Source organism: Anomalospiza imberbis, chromosome 1, assembly GCF_031753505.1.
Source record: "Anomalospiza imberbis isolate Cuckoo-Finch-1a 21T00152 chromosome 1, ASM3175350v1, whole genome shotgun sequence".
In the NCBI taxonomy this organism is placed as follows: Eukaryota; Metazoa; Chordata; class Aves; order Passeriformes; family Viduidae; genus Anomalospiza; species Anomalospiza imberbis.
The window spans coordinates 150,707,827-150,719,079 of NC_089681.1; the positions used below are offsets into that span (position 1 = coordinate 150,707,827).

General features: G+C 43.3%; 1 long non-coding RNA gene across 2 annotated transcripts; it reads right to left on the bottom strand.

Moving 5' to 3' along the window:
* Positions 1 to 7,522: 7,522 nt before the first annotated feature.
* LOC137486006 (uncharacterized) lies at positions 7,523 to 8,549 on the bottom strand. Of its 2 annotated transcripts, none has more exons than XR_011005560.1 (3): positions 8,303 to 8,549; positions 7,968 to 8,055; positions 7,523 to 7,665 (listed from the first exon to the last, which is right to left on the bottom strand). It is a non-coding gene; the product is annotated as an uncharacterized lncRNA (long non-coding RNA). The 2 variants fall into 2 exon arrangements; XR_011005551.1 differs by having other exon boundaries at positions 7,964 to 8,055.
* Positions 8,550 to 11,253: the final 2,704 nt, after the last annotated feature.

Consider the following 11,253-nt stretch of genomic DNA (forward strand, 5'->3'; position numbering starts at 1 on the left):
ACATTTAATTTGCACTGCCGAGCTGGGAGGAAGAATTCTAATCCTGTTTGCTCTGGCTCAGCCAAAATCCAGGGAATGGGAGCTCTTCCCTAATTACTGCTCCACACGGAGCAAATAATTCAATTAGGGATCCCAACGGGGAGGATCAGGCCAAAACAATCCAAACCCAAGATTTAGAAAATGGGATTTAGGTCCCATCCACTCTCCTGGGTCAGCAATTCCCAGGTGGGAATGGGCCAACGATGTCAAAGGTCAGATCCAAGAGGGTTTGGGATTGATGGCTTCCATAGGGATGAGCTGGTGGCACTTCCCAGGTGGATTTTTGGTTGCCCAAATCATTCCTGCTCTTTTGGAGCTGCTCCTTGGCAACCTCTGTGGAAAAGCCAAGGGTTAAATGGGTTTCTGAGGAAAGGAAAATCTTTCATGACCAAAGGTGGCTCCTTTGGTCATGGAAAGATTCCAGCCAAATCTAAAATAATTCATTATTTTTTGCCTTCTCATTACTCTTTTTGTCCCTTTTCTATCATTCTGACCCATATTTTTATCATTATTTTTCCCTCTAACACATTTTTGGGATCAGTTAGGAATGGGCTATAGCAAAACTGCTCGGAGGTATGAAAAAATGACATGGGATCAGGGACAGAAGGAAAGAAAAATCGTTCTGGAAGCAAAATATGGAAGGAAAATTAAAGAAATTTCTCAAATATGTGAGAGATTTTTGCAAAGACCACGTGCACATGGAATATTTCTTCCAATGGAATGCCAAAAAACCTGGGATAGGATTTCTTTGTGCTGCTGAAGATACAGAAATGGAGTCAAGGAGGGAGCAAATTACGCAGACACGGAAATTTGGGATGAATCCAGGGAATCTTACTTTAGAAATCCCTTGATGGCCTGCAAAGGGAACCCAGGGTGAGCAAGCTCACCTGCAGGGGTTTAAAGAGAATTTTCCAGAGATCTGACAGGAATATTATCTTTGAGAGAGCTCTCAGTGGCACTTGGAACACGATGGATGGATTTGTCACTTTGGAAAAAGCTTTGTTATTAGGGATTAGCCTTTGTTATTAGGGATTTTAATTCCACAAATCTTCCCTGAGTGGAAATTTCTGTATTTGCTGCTGCATTTGGATTATCATGGAATTACAGATTATCATCTTTGAAACTTCTCAGGTGGTTTCCTGAAGAATATTCCTGTGGGCAGAGGCAACTCCTCGAAATTCAGCAGGAATATTCTCTATCCAAAGCCGGATATTTCTTCTACAATGCACAATTCCTGTCCAGAGCAAGGATGGAAAATCAAACAAGATCTGTGTTCCAAAGAGGTCTCCACTGCGTTGTCACGACCTGGAATGTCACATCTGCCCCATGGCCCCGTGATGTCACCATCCCCATGGCAGCAAAGTGACATCACCATAGGAGGAGGGTGGCTGGAATCAGGAATGGGATCAGCATTTTTTCTTTAGGAAAAGCAGTCAAAGGGAAAAGAGGAGTGAAAACAACGGATCAGCAGGAAAATGATGTCCCTGTGCTGGGTGATACTGTCATGGGAATTGCAAATCCCAGCTGAAGGGACATCTTGGAATTTCTGGGAAAATTATGTCTGGCGAAGATGGAGAAAGATAAAGGAAGAGTTAGAGGAGATAGGTGAAATCATCACATTTTTCCAGGCAGGATCCTAAAGCCACAGGATGGATTGGGTTGGAAAGAACCTTAAAATCCATCCAGTCCCACACTGCCATGGCAGGGACATCTTGCACCATCCCAGACTGCTCCAATACTTGTCCAACCTGACCTTGGGCACTTCCAGGGATCCAGGGGCATCCAAGATAATCTTGATTATCCCATGGATTGCTCAGAGGATTTCCAAGCATCTGTTTCTCTCCATACCAGATTCCCTTATCACAAAAATCTCAGTTTGGCTTTAACGTCACCACTAATCTTGGAGTTAAAACTAAGGTTCAGCCTAAACTAAGGGAGTGATTTTTTTTCCAAGTGAAGCCAGCTGGTGAGGTGTTGGTTTTAATTAGGGGTTTAAATATTAATTAAAGCAAAAACTTTGAATGCTCAAGATCTAAAACCCCTCAAAAATTATTTCAGATTTTTCCCTTTCCTTCAGTCTTAATCTACTCCCAAGATATTTCCTGGAGGTTCTATATAAACTTACAAACATATTAATTTATATTTTATATAAATCACATTTTAAATTATGTTTATTTCTATTTCTATTTTACAGAAATAAATTGTATTTATATATCAAAAAGCAAATTCTTCACTGATCCTTCTCAAAAACGGGTACAAAAAATTCAATATAAAAACACAGCTTTCAATATAAAATTTGGAATTTCCACAAAATTCAGGGGATGCTACTGCAGGAATTGGCCAGAAAGTGATGGACAGAAGACGTTTTCTATAAGTTATGTAAGGAAAAATTTAGGCACGTTTCCAGAAAAATCAGGGCTATCCATCAATTTGCAACCTATCTTTAATCCCTTCCCAAATCCAGACAAAAATCCTATTCCACTGCCTGATTTTAATTGTTATCCAGATTAACCCACCTTCCTGAAGGAAATGCAGCTTCCAGGTGCTCAGGATTCAAATCACCTCCGTTTTTTGCTGTATTTATTCCCAGCCCTTTACAAAGTTTGGGAATGGAGCCCTGGAATGTGTAAATGTGGGATTGAACTCCCTTCATTTCCTCTGTGCTAATTAATATGCAAATTTAACCAGATAAATGCAGGTCCTTCTGGTGAAGAGTCAGGAGAAGGCCAAATTAGTACAAAAGTCCAAATATAGACCAAATTCAGGGATTTAGGGTGACCTGGACAATTATTTGGGATACACTGGCTGCACTAATTAGGGGTTTAATTCCATTGTATGGATAGAGGGAACAAGTGTGGGAAAACTGTCCCATATGGACACAGAGAGGACAGGAAAAGGAACTGTGACCACATGGATCAGCAGCTGGAACCCAGGACACCTCTAACGCGTCCATGGACAGCTCTGATCCCATGGAGACACAGACCTGTGAGCTCTTCATTTGGGAAAATGATCCAAAGTGCATCCATGGAGAGCTCTGGAGCATCCAGAGGACCTCCAGCTCCAGAGGAACGTGTTCCCTGGAAACTCTCCTGGGTTTTGGCACCTCCAGTGACCTTTGGCAGCCGATTCCTGCACAGTTTGGACTTCCAGCACATCCCAGATGGTTCCTGTTGCCCATTCTTTGCTTGAGTCACCCAAGGAGGCACCAAAGGAGGCGAGGAATGGAATTCCAGCTCTTGGCCTGGGCTATGGATGCAACCAGCTCTGAGCTCTCCTGGGTCACATCCCGGGATTCCGGGCCTGTCCGTTCCCCTCAAAGCTTTCCCATCCCATGCAGGGCACTTTGAACTCATTCCAGTCCCTCCAGAAGGAGACAGCGTTTCCTGTTTCCAAAGCCAGCCAGCTCCTTAATCCCTTTATCCAGCCCCAGATGTGCCAGCTTGTCCTGGTGTTCCCCTCTGACCTCACCTTGATTCCTCCTTCTGCAGGCTCCGTTCCCACTCCCTGCACGAGGAATCTGCTTTAAATGGAATTTTGGGTTTTTTAAGGGAGAGAAACCCCGGAGCAAATGGGCTTAAACACAATTCCAGGTCAACGTTTTCCATTCCCCATCCAGCTGTGACCCAGAACAAGTCACTGAAGATCTCCCAGCCAAAAAAAATGGGATAAAAGCACTTCCTTACTTCAGACCAGACATGATTTAATTCCTTCATATTTCCAAAGTGCCTTGAGCTCCTGAAATGGAGAATTGGCTCAAATTTTCTCAGGGAAGTAATTCTAGGGTGCACAATTTGAGATTAAATTGGTCCTCCCTGTGCTCAGTTGATCCCTTCACCACCTGGAATTTTCAGGGAATCTCCAGTAAACTGATTGTGGTTTTAGATTAAATATGGAAAAGGAATTATGCCACATAAAAGATGGACTTTAAAAAATTCCAAATAATTCTGTATTAAGCATTTCCTGCAGATCACTGAAGTGCTCCCTGAATTTGTGTTTTAAGATCCAAGGCACAGACAGGAACTGTTGGTTTGTGCCAGAAGAAAATCCAACTTTCACCCATTTACCCACAGATTTTAATTTTTTTTTTGATAAAATAATCCTTTTTTTTTTTTTAAACAAATCCCTGCTAAAACCTGTAAATATGATCATTGTATTCCAGACAAATAGGATTCCTGGGTTTTTCCCCTGTGTTCACGTTGTCCAACTACAGGCAGATCCTGCAGTTTACCAGGAGGAGAAACCCAATGAACCCAATGGCACAGAATTAAATTAATTTCCATATTCAGCTTTAATTTAATCCCTGATTTTTTTTCGATCCAGGGGTCTTGGCCTCTCAAATAATTTCTCCATCTTCCAATGCCTTCCCAAAGTGATGACCCAGCCCAGAGAAGGGTTTTTAGAGGGTTTTGTGGATATTGAGGGAAATACTCTGCTCTGAACTCTTGTATTATCTTATTAACAGCTGCAATGGCTGCAATGGCTCCTCTCCCACTCCCCACCTCCTTTCCAGGCTGGAAGTTTATTGACTCCAGGAGTAAATTTGGCATTTTCAGAAGGTCACCCCTAATCAGGTGCACAGTGAGCATTTAAACCTAAGATGACATCTGTGGCATGGCAAGTAAAAGAACCATAAAGAAATAATACCCTAAAATTTAGAAAAAAATTAAGACAGAAGCTGGATGAAATCTTAATTTTTCGTTTGTCCTTCTCTTTTTTCCTCAACAGCTGCAAGACTTTTGAAGGCTGTGCAGACACATCCCTCTTTTTTTTTTTTTTTTTTTTTTTTTTTTCTTTTCCCCTTTAAATTTCCTTTAAAATTTTCCTTTAAAAATTTTGCTTTAAAACTTTTTTGGACTCTTCTTCTCACTGCCCCCCCCCCCCCCAACCCCCGACCTTCCCCTTCCCTACCACATTTTCCAATTATTTTCTAGTGCCCTCCCAGCAAATCTGTCACCCAATTCCAAAGGAAGCATCACCCTTGGATGGCTCCTTCTGCTTCCACCGGTGACCTTTGGAAACCAAACAGCCCAAGGCAAACACCGAGAGATAAGGAAGGGTTTGGAGCACAGGTTTTATTTGCTCCAGGTAGGATTGATAAAGCTGTCCCTGATTTCTGCTGGCAGCTGCAGATGCAGTTGGAAAAGTTGTTCCTGTGTCCCGGTGGGAAGGGGTTTAACCCTTTAACTGCATCCAAATGGGGGTAAGTGGGAATTATTTGGATTCTTTCTTGAACAGGCACAAGAAAAGGCTTCAAATCCAGGATTCTTCCAGATGATAATTTGGGATTTAAGCACCCAGCTCCAACTGGGATGAGGGGGGAAACAGGAATTTCTGCCTTTTTTGATCAGCTGGATAATTTATTTTGGATGTCTCATGTTGTTTCTCTATTCCGTGGTTTCCTTATCGCTGCTGTGGAGATAAGACTCAGGGCTCCCATGTGAATCAGGGAATCCTGGAATGGTTTGAGTTGGAAGGGACCTTAAGGATCATCCTGTTCCAGCCCCTCCATGGGCAGGGACATCCCATAAAGCCCTTGGGGATTGACTGATGGAAATGGCTATGGGGAAAAAAAGAGCATCGAGTCTGCAAATCCAGAATTCCCAAGGCCACCATTAATCCATGTCCCCATGTGCCACATCCACATTTTAAAATTCCTCCAGAAATGAGCATTCCACAACTTTCCTGTGCTGTGCCAGATTTGAAGAACTTTCCCATGAAGAAATTTTTCTTCCTTTTTAATTTAAACTTCCCCCCTAAAATTTGCTCTCCAAGCTCCCAAATTCCCTGTTGCAAGGCTTGCACGTATAGCAGTTTCTTTCCACTGAAAGGAATTCAAGTTCAAAATCTGGATTCGACAGAAATGTCCCAAAACCTGGAAATTCAGTAATTCCCTCACTCTGCTATGTGTAGGAGCTATCCTTTTCCTCCTGGATTAAACCTCTCCACATGAAGACACTGATCCCTCCTCTCATTCTGTGTGGTATTTGGTCTCTATGGTCGAGGGATTGGAGACTCCCATCCCAAAAAAAATGTGGATCCTGGCACAAAGTCCCAGTGGGACTCAGACTTTGGGAGGGGATCATAAAGGCATTTAGAGGCATTAAAGGCATTCATTCCACACAGCAGGATGGAGAAGAAGCACCACCAACCTGGAAAAGTCCCAAAATTCTGGGAAAATGAGTTTGTACCAGCAGCCCAAAGGATGGTTCCTGTGTCTCTGCATGATTTGCTTGTTTCTGTTTGGGATAACCACATTCCAGCTGATTTTTGGCTGCTCCTGTCTACAGGATAATCCAAGATCCCGCAGTATCCATGATTTCCTGGCATGTGGAGTGAGGTCATTGTTACAGTGGCAGGGGGACAGGACTGACACTTTACTCCACTCCCTCTGCTCCACTTCCACCTTTGCCTGCATGGGGGCCCCCAGGTTGTTGATTCCATGGATGGAACGAGTGGAGAGGGGGATTAGGACATTCCAAGGACCCATTTCTGCCGGAGCAGAAAGGATGAGAAGCCTGGATTCCACCCTCCATTTCCCCACTCTCCTATTCCATGCTGGTAGCTGCCTGGTCCCATCCCTTCCTCCCAGTGATGTCTCAGGTTTTAGCTTTTATATTTTCAGATTCTGTGCTGCTTTAGTGTGTGGGTCTGAGCTTCACATCAGGGGATGGTGAGCTCTCTGCACAGAGAAGGGAGACAAAACAATTCCTTCTCCAGCTGGGCACCAAGGACAAATGAGCCAAATCTCAGCCCCAAGAGCACAAACAACGTGGGCTGGAGAGAGAAAAACAAGCAGGATGGGACTGCATGGGCTAAAGCTGGAATGGGACAATGAACTCCAATCTGCAAATGGAGCAAAACTCATCACAGTGAGAGCCCCCGGGAGTGGTCGTGCATTTTGGGACCATTTTGGTTCATCTTGGGTGCAGCCCTGGCTGGGCTCTTGTGCTGCCCAAGGTGGATCCATGGAGGAGATCCTTTTAATAAATCCCTACTTTAGCTCTGTCTAGTCTCTGTTCTAGGTCAATCTTCTCAAGGCATCACCAGCACGTGGAATTCCAGTGTTGCCTGAGCTTGTGGACCAGCGAGGGATTTCCAGCTTCTGGGCAAATCCCTCAAGGGATCCACCATGTGCCAAACAGCTCCTTCATCCCAAAGCCTCAAATCCCAGGAGCAGAGCAGGTTTCAATCCTTCCCTTATTAGCCCATGTGGAATATTCCATCAATTCCTTCCAGCTTCTTTTCCCTCAAGAGCATCCAACTCCTTGAGCGTCACCAACCTTTGGGAAAGATGCCAGAGGGGCTGAACCCTGGGATATTATCCTAGAGGACAGGTTCAGTGTTTCCCCCTCCCTCACCCCATTTTTTCCCCTTCCTTTGAGGACTGACAAGCTGCTGGATGTAGGAAGTGGCCCTTGAGTTGTTTTTCCAGCCATTATTCCCGTGTCAAGGCGAGGTGTGAGGCGAGGCTGCTGAAAAAAGAGGATTTTGTACATTTATTTAAAAGGTGACACAATCCAGCCCCTTTCAAAACACTGCAGCTTTGGGAATTCACCTGGGAATCAGCCCTGCAAATCCTGGTGGCCATGGGCTCTCCAAAGTGTAATTAAAGCAGGAGTTGATTGACTGCAGAAAAATAGAGGAGGCAATGAGGGAAAACAGAAGCTCCTTCACATTCCTGCTCTGGTTTGTGTTCCAGTTTGAAAACTTCCTCAAGGAGGGACCATCCTATGGCTCAACCACCCCAAAGCCAACAGCAAAACCCTTCCTTGTTTAGCACAGCCGACAGCTAATCCCTAAAATAAATTCAGTTCTCTGATGACACTGGTTTGGATGATTCTCCCCCAGATTTCTCAAGTTGGAGCAGCCCAAAAGTGGTCTGAACCAGAATAATCCAAATGTGATAATTGCAGATAATTATCACCTACTTCACCTCCACAATTCAAGCTCCCTGAAATGAGTTTTCATTCCATGTCCTCATCCCAACCTTCATTTTCCATGAGCCGCCCAGCACACCTGGAAAAGCAGCTCCCACAAAAACCCCAGAGCACATTTGGCCCTTGTGGAGAAGTCATTTCCTCCAGGAGAACTTAAAGCCCCTTCCAGGGCCTGAAGGGGCTCCAGGAGAGCTGGAGAAGGACTGGGGACAAGGGATGGAGGGACAGCCAGGGATGCAGGGGCAGCCACAACTTCTCTGGGAATTCCATCCCATCCCTTCACCACCCTCTCAGCCAGGAATTCCTTCCCAAGATCCCATCTAAACTTCCTCTCTGGTAGTTTGAAGCCATTCCCTGTGTCCTGTCCCTCCACCCCTTGGAAATTTTCTCTCTCCATCTTTCCTGCAGCTTCTTCAGATCCTGCAAGGTCACACTGAGCTCACCCCAAAGCTTCTCCTCTCCAGGCTGGACATTCCCAGCTCTCCCAGCCTTTTCTCCCAGCAGAGCTGCTCCATCCCTGGGATCATCCTGGTGCCTCCTCTGAGCTCTCTCCAGCAGCTCCAGCTCCTTCCCGTGCTGGATCCAGGTCTGGGGCTGCTCTGCTGTGGGGCCTCAACTGAGACAGGTCATGACAAGTGTGTCATGACCACCGGGATTTGGAAAATTGGAAAAATAAATAAACTTTCAAAAATTCCTTGAAAATATGGGAAAATGAAAACAGCAAAAACCTCTGAGGAGCTCATTCCCTGTCTCCAAAGCCTGCAAACCAAATTCCAGCTTTGAGCATTCCCGTTTTCTTGATCAAGAGGACAACACTTCCATCTGGACATTTACGTGATACTTCTGGATGTGAACCAAAATGCCACCAGTAGGAGACATTTCAGAAAGTACCACAAAAGTTAATTTACACCAAGTAGAAAGTCCAAAGCAGAAGGTCCTCAAGCAGAAGGTCCAAAATTGTATTGAATAATAAAGAAATATAAAAAAAAATTGTGGAATCACAGAGGGGATCAGGGTAGGAAAGTTCATCTCATCCCAACCCCATTCCATTGGCAGGATGTGGACGCAGCCACACAAATATTAACATTTATAAATAACAAATAATTGATCTGGTTTGGGAACTATTAAAACACTAATAGAATAATTAAATAATAAGATAAATCATCAGATAAATCTGATCCTTTCCCCCATAACATCCAGGCATGTCTTCTCCGATTTCTCAGCTCTTCCTGACCAACTTTCCCTCCAACATCAGTTATTTTTTCCCACTTGGACACCAAACCTCCCCCAGCTATTTGCTCTTAAAACCACTGAGTTTTCCTCTAAGGGGGGCAGAGCACGACAAATTCAGGGAATTAGGTCATGTTTTACCCCATAAAATTTAGGATACCAAGGGGACTGGGAGCTCATTCATCTCCTCAGCCTCGGCTGGGCTGCTCCTGGTGGAGTGGAGCTCATAAACCTGGAGATGGGATGAGGGAGGGGAGGAGTCTCTCTATTTTTTTTCCCTTCAGTTTGGATGGGTAACCTAAAGAAAAAATGGTCACCAAACACCTGGAGCAGCACCTAATTAAGCAAAGTGGGATTTAATTAGGCAGGATTAAATACTCTGGGTTCTCTGTGGCTGGTTTGCTCAGAGCTGGGATAAAATCCTGCATTTCCCACCCTCCTGGGAGAAAAGTTTGGGGTAGGTATGAAACAACAATGACTTTGATGCTTGATTTTCCCCGTGTGGATAACTGGGATTAAAATTCATTGGGAAAGGGGGGGTGCTAAAAGTTTTGATGGGTTGGGCTGGAATTCCACCCCAATTCCTCATGGTTTACACTGGGATGGGGGTGGCTCGAAGAAGTTACAAAAAAACCCCATTAAATTCAAAATATGGAGTGGGGGAAAGTGATTTAAATAGGAAATTTAATCCTGAATATTTCTCCTGCTAAGTTCAAGCAACACATTAACATTACGGAAATACAAAGTTGGAAAAGGAAGAATTTATGTAAAGTTTAAAAATTCGCATCAGATACCAAGACTTGGATGTCATTACAGAGATAAAACTGAGATTAAACCTAGAGAATTCCAGAATCCAGGAATGGTTTGGGTTGGAAGGGGTCTTAAGGAATATTCTTTAAGGATCCAACCCCCTGCTTGGGCAGAGACACATTCCCTTTCAATTATGAGGGAAGAGAATTAGCACAATTAATATGGATGTTAATTATAGTTATGTATATATATTATATATGTTACATAATATATAATATGTTATATATATTATATCCACAATATATATCCATATATAATATCCATAAATACACACACACACACACACACACACATATATATATATATATATATGTATACACACACATATGTATATATGGGTATCTATCTGTGGATATATATGTATCCACAACTAATTATGTGGATATAATTAACAATTCTGATTGATTTATTAACAATTCTGATTGATTTAATTCTTTCAAAGGCAGCCCAACAAGGGCAGAGAATCAGGAATTAACAGAGCTGGAGGGGTCCTGACACCACTGAAGACACAAACATTCCTAAGGATAATTTCCTTGATTATCCTGATCCTAAAAGTGCTGGCAAAGGGACACCACTTCCTCCTTTCCAGGTTGTCATTCCCAGAGCTTTTTGTCTTTATGGTTCTGTGGATATTTTAGTGTTTATTTTGATTTGGAGTAAGGAGTAAGTGCTACATATAATTATTATAATGGTGATAAAAATAAAAATTTAAATTTAAATTCAAAGGAATTCCCTTCTCTTTCCCAAATAATTTTTTTAACCTCAATACAGCACAAAAAGCTGACAGAATCCATGTGGAGGTAGGGTTGGTCCTATCCTGGAAGGTGTAAAATCAAGGAAAACACATCCAGGAGAGTTCAAATAATTTGGTTTTAAGGAAATTTGAATTCCCAGTACTGGGAAATGCTTAAAGGAAATCCATCAGAACCTCTCGGAATTGTGAGTGAACCCTGAAATTCTCCTAATGGGATGAAGTGTAGGTTTTGAAGCCATCTGACTTCCCACTCATGTGGGAAAATCCAGAGGAAATTCAGATTCCCAGAAATTTATATTATCCAAGGATAAATCAAGAGAATTCATTCCTACAAGACTTTTGTCCCTAAAATCCAAGAAGAGGGAGAAAATCAAAGTTCTTTTCCTTTGAATTCCCAAAATTCTTAGCTTATCCCTCTCCCCTTTCCTTCCCTGCAGAATTCCCATGGTTTGAGAGGCAGCAGACACTCTGGGAATCTCCCAA